The sequence below is a fragment of the Phyllostomus discolor genome, chromosome 1, assembly GCF_004126475.2.
Source record: "Phyllostomus discolor isolate MPI-MPIP mPhyDis1 chromosome 1, mPhyDis1.pri.v3, whole genome shotgun sequence".
Lineage (NCBI taxonomy): Eukaryota > Metazoa > Chordata > Mammalia > Chiroptera > Phyllostomidae > Phyllostomus > Phyllostomus discolor.
Genome location: NC_040903.2, coordinates 63,127,317 through 63,133,316, shown reverse-complemented (window position 1 = coordinate 63,133,316; position 6,000 = coordinate 63,127,317). Strand labels below are relative to the sequence as shown.

At 45.9% G+C, this 6,000-nt stretch overlaps 1 pseudogene; it reads right to left on the bottom strand.

The window, feature by feature from the left end:
- Positions 1-3,681: 3,681 nt before the first annotated feature.
- Positions 3,682-5,901, bottom strand: LOC114491920 (annotated as a pseudogene).
- Positions 5,902-6,000: the final 99 nt, after the last annotated feature.

Sequence of the window (6,000 nt, the reverse complement as noted above, 5' to 3'; positions counted from 1 at the left end):
CCACTGAAGCTCAAGTGACTCTGAAGTACTAAGAGAATAAAATTGTGATGCTCATAAACTCAGGGACCATGAATCATAACAGTTACACACTAGGCCTCCAGGAATTTCAGTGGATCACCTGCCTCCTTCTACAGTTCTGCAGAATGATGGACAGAGCCTTAACTATGTCATTAATGATAACAGCACTGACTACATTCTTAACTGGTGCCAGGCACTGTTCTAAGCTTCCTGTATTGATCTAACCTCCACTCACCTCTATGAATGGGTATTAAATGGTTATCCTGTAAAGCAGGATAGCCTTACATCCTCACTGGGTATACAGAGGTTAAGAAATTTGCCTCAGATCATGGATGGTGGGTGATAGATGGAGTGAGAATTCAGACTCTGGCAGTTAACTCCAGAGCCTTACTCTTGCTGAGTATCTTGACTTATACTAAATATTGCCTTCTAAGGTCATATTTGCTAGTACTTTTTAATGCAATCATTCCACAGGAAGTTTGCCTTGTGTTACAGCATCATGAACAGACTTTCAGTAAGACATGGAAATAACTGGGGCAGCCAGAATATAGTTCCATTTGTTGTTTAAGCCACATTTTCCTATAGCCATCATCTTAGCTAGTGTTCCCTTTTATGAGAAGGAATGGAGATCAGTAAACCATATATGCATGTATTATTGTATGTTTTGAAAAAAAATATTAAGAAAAACGAAGAGAGCTTTTTTGTTTTAACCATATCACCAAACATCCTTCTTTCTGTCCCCATTATTACCCATTTTAACCAGCAGACAAAAGATTAGTGAAAATAAAAATCTCTGACATCCACTAGAATGTTCATGGCTGCACAATTTATAATATCCCAAATGGAAAAACACTGAAAATGCCTGTCAGTGGTAGAATAGATGGGTAAACTGAGGCATTTTCATACATGGAAATGTTATACAGCAATAAAAATCATAATCATACACAACAGTATGGCTAAATCTCAAAAATGTGTTGTTGAACAGAAGTCAGGCAAAAGAGAACACAACTATGGTTCCATTTACACATTTCAAATACCGGCCTCACCACATGATGATGGTGGAGTCCTTGGGGGTCCAGAGGGGTTGCTGGAAAACTGCTCATGTCTTGTTTTTTGATCTGGGTACTGATTACCTGGGTTTGTTCATTCTGCAAAAACTAAGTGAGCTGTATCTTTTTGTGCACTTTTCTGTATGTGTATTATGCTTCAATAAAAAGTTTATGAATGGGGGAAAATAAACTATTTGGAAGCAATGCTTTCAAGAAATATACAAATGCAAAACTACCACTAGTTGATACAGAAAAATGTATTTTCTCAAGCAGTTATGTATCCACTTTTCAAATCTGGTTTTTATTTATAATTTGTACATCAAACCTTGCCTAGACTTTGAAGACATATATCTTGTAACAAATTCCAAGTTCAGATACCTGAAATTGTAGCATACTGTTTTAAAGTACCAGAATTTACAAGATAGAAAAGTGATTAGATATTTTAATATTACTCTGTCAACTTTTTGCATAAAGTCAGAATAGGGGAAAGTCCTTGGGAAAAGTAGTAGTTGGGGGCCATTGGTAATTGCTACACTGCCTTTGGCTGCCCACAGGGCTGCTGTGAACTGAGGAGACAGAGCTAGACTTTGTTAAAGCTGGGACTGGGATGGCGTCTCAAGTCTCCATGTGTCTCCCCAAGGATCAGGATACAGAGGACAATAGCAGTCAGACATGATAAAATTACAAAAAGTTTCTTAGACAAATATATCCATTGATTAATAGTCTCTTAATTCTAATTTTAATCAGAAAGTGTTCATCATTAAGTACTGTGTTTGTGAGTCTACTTTCTGGTAGTAAGATGTCAGTAATGCTCTTTTGCAGCAAAGGCAGATAATGCAAACCTAGAATGCACTACAAAAAGTAAGATAATTTGTAATGTTTTAAAAGTATATCCACGGGAGGGCAGCCAGACTGATAAAATACATCAGGATACCACAACGACCGTCTCTGCAAAGCTTTCTTAGACCTGAGCAGACAGGTGCTTCCAACTGCATTGAAGTATCATATGTAGGTAGTTACATAGTGTGTGTGTGTGTGTAGCAGGGTCTAAAGGATTCCCATGGTTTAAATCTTAGTTACTGAGTATTAACTATGTGCCAGGCACCAAGAACTTTATTGTGTTTTATTTCATTTTACAATAATTCATACAACTGAAATGAGTTGGACATTACAATTCTTATTAAAGAGATGAAGAAAAAATGAAATAATTTGTCCAATTTGGCAACTTCATAAAAAAAAAACCAGTTTTCGAGAGGCGGGGCTGCACTGGAGCTCGCGTCTGTAACCACGATGCCCCAGTGCTGGCGGGAGCTTCCTGCGCTCGGCTCAGTGTCCTTCAAACCATCAAGTCCTGTGAGTTGACTACGTGGTACTGATTTTTCTTTTCTATTCATGTTTGATTTGAAGAAAATCACAGCACGTGTCTTTCAAAACAACTTTCTAAACTGAAATTTGTCCATGGTCATTTCTTATTTTAAACACAGTGTTTCAGCAATTCAAAAAATGTAAAGAGAGAAGATAGAAACATGCTTTTAAAAGAGAGCTTTTAGGGCTTTGTATGGCAAGGAACGCATTACTTCGGCATTTGGAACAGAAAATGATGATGAGCCCAGACTTCTCTCTCCACAGAACTGGAGAACACATCTGATGTCCAGAGGGTTATCTTCTGACAACCTTGTGTACCTGTCTGACAACCACAGCATGACTTCCAGTTAACTTGGAAAATGCACTTGGGTGATTAACATTAATGATAGACTGACAGATGTAAAGTATTTAAAAGAACAAACTAAAACTATGTATTCATTAACTTGGCTTATAAACATACCATCCACATACTGGAAAAGCTAATACTCACTCTCTAATTGCGCTAATTATATAATGACAATGTTGTAAATTTTTCTTTATATAATGTCAGATTTCTCTGACTCATCATTAGTCAGATTTTGGACTTCTGCTACTGTGTACTCATGTATATACTGGTACATGGTAAACTGTTTGAACAATTTATTTTTTATTTTATTTGGTGTTCTAAATTTCTTTTTTTCCATTTTTTATTGTTGTACAATTACAGTTGTCTGCATTTTCTCCCCACCACTCACCCCCAGCCCAGCCAAACCCACCTCCCTCCCTTGTTTCCACCCTCCCCCTTGGTTTTGTCCATGTGTCCTTTCTAGTAGTTCCTGAAAATCCTTTTCCCCTCTGTCCCCTTCTCCCTCCCCTCTGGCTATTGTTAGATTGTTCTTAATTTCAGTGACTCTGATTATATTGTTTTTGCTTTTTTCTTTTGTTGTTTAGATTCCTGTTAAAGGTGATGTCATGTGGTATTTGTCTTTCACTGCCTGGCTTGTTTCACTTAGCATAATGCTTTCCAGCTCCATCCATGCTGTTGCAAAGGATAGGAGGTCCTTCTTTCTCTCTGCTGCATAGAATTCCATTGTGTAAATGTACCATCATTTTTTATCCATTGTGTAAAGAAAGAAAGTACTCAAAATACTCTAATTCCACATGAACAACAATATCCTGTCTCATCTGCTGGATCCTGGGGTCCTCGGGTGGCCGGGCGGCTCCTGCGCTGTCCCCTCGAGCAAGGCCCACTTCAACCCAGTCACTCACACCCGGTGCCATCCTCACTGGGAAGGATGGAGAGTCTTTGCTCAGTGTTAAAAGAACGCTGGACGGGGGACACTGCGGGAACCAGGCTGTGTGGTTTTAAAGTTCTGGAGTGACTTCCACGTTTAGGAGTTTTAAGTCCACCTGGATTTTACTTGCAGTGCTGACATCAAGTCCAACCGCAGGGCCCTCTGCCCATGGAGAGATGCACAGGCGCCTTGGTGAGAGGCAGTGTCTCCTTTTGGCACTAGAGTTGACAGTAAAGTAGGAAAGCTCTCCCAGGCACTAGTTCTGGACGCCCTTTTCCCTCGCGGCCGCGGGTGGTGTGTCCACGCTCAGGGCCATAACAATGCTCTCACCATCTGTTATCTTGACGTACCTCAGCTCTGGCTGCTCCCACTGGTCGCTGTTCTGGCGCTTTGTGGGCAGGGGGGCCAACACGGATGTGTGTGTCGTGTGTCGCCAGTCTGTGCAGAGGACTCTCTGCTGCGCTGCTCCCCTGGGCTGTGGATGGGGATCCGCACCACGTGTCTACTGTTCTGTGCAACAGTTTTGATTGGCAGCTGGTGCTGACCAAGAGGGATGTGCTGCACGATGGTGACCGTCTGCATCAGGCTTCTTTGCACCACCTGGAAGATGAGGCTTATTGCAGGAATAGGCTCCACTTTCACTTTCACCTCCCCACTATCCCCGTTGTCCTGCAGCTCTGACTTTGATGGGGGGAAGCATTGCCACCTGCATGACCATGGCCTGCCCAGTGACTTTGGTGACAGATATGGCTGGGATCTGGTGGACGACAGGCACCATTTGCACGAAGCACTGCTGGGAGGCCGAAGTGGTCACAGGGGCTGAGACAGTGTTGGTGATGGGCTCAGCATGGGCAGCTGCCACTGCCCCGCCATTAACACTGGCTGACTAGACAGCGGGGAGCCTGATGCTGTCTGGGAAGACTGCGCTGCCTGGATGAGTGCCAGTTTGGGCTTTGAGACCCCGGGCTCGGGCTCCAGAGGGGCTGGAGAGCCTTCCCGGGACAGGCTCCTGGAGGTCTGGGCGCTACTGGAGTGAACAGACAACAGACAGCACTCCTAGGCCGGGACACTTCTGGAGGAGAGCGGGCCCTGGGGCGGGGGTGGTGGGGGGGTGTCCTGAAGCAGGGCAGCCCTGAGACCTCGGCTTCCCAAAAACCTGCTCCACCCTCTTACTCTCCCACGCAGGGTCTACCTTCCAGAAGGAGCCTTAGACTGGCTCTTCCTGGGAATGTGGCACTTTGATATAGCAATGATTCGGAGAGGTGTGGGGAACTGAATTCTTCCAGCCCTGGTCCGCTGTCCTGTAGTAGGGATACTTTTTAGTGATGTGCGTAGAATTCCATTTAGGGTGAGCTGCTTATCAGGAGCCATTGTCATTGCTCGTACGATTAATTGTGCACAGAAGTAAGATGGCTTTGAGTCATCTTTTGAGTTGTCTCTACCTGAAGCTTCCTTTTCATTTTCTGGCTGCGAGATGTCAGCCATTAAATTGAGGTCAGATGGTATCGCACAGCCCACTGTACCCTGAACATCCTGCTCCCCGGGGCACAGATGGACAGGAGTTTGCAGCACTGATGGTCCCCATGGGGGAGGGAAGGGGCCTGAGGAGGTGGGCCATGGAGTCTGGAATGCTGATGGTCAGGGGCCAGAAGTGGGCCTGCACGGTTTCCCTGGGGATGAGGCCCCTCCAGTGGCTCCCTCTTCCTGCCAGAGATGGATGGGGAAGTGAACTTGATCTTGATGATGGTGCTCGAGAACCTGAACGTGCACACATGCGCGGCAGCTCAGCGGAGGTGCCCGCACCTCTGGAACATGCCGTTCTTGACGAGGCAGCGCAGGTAGAAGTTGCAGGGGTATCTGGCCCTGACTATGCAGAAGGGTTGGGAGCCTCTGCAACAGGGCCCCCGCTGCTGGGGGGATGGGAAGGTTGGGGGTGGGGGTGCTGAAGATCTCCAGGTGGCGCCTCCGGATGAAGCTCCAGACGATGCTCAACTCCACTGAGCCCTGCGATGAGTTGCAGCTGATGGTCACCGAGCGCTAGTTCATCAGGTACTTGAACTCACAGCCCTGGAGACATGCGCCACCACCCAGGCGCCTGGCCGGAACTCGCTGCGGTTCCGCCTCGGCCTCACAGGGTAGGCTCGCCCGCTCCAGGGAGCGCCCGGGCCTTCGCCATCTCCACCACCTACCTCCATGGGCTCTCCCTTCCTGGAGCTGAGACCCAACGAAGCTTTGGGCCAGCTAGTGACCAGCGGCAGTGAGGGGAGGGACACTCGCCAGGAATGAACTAGTAA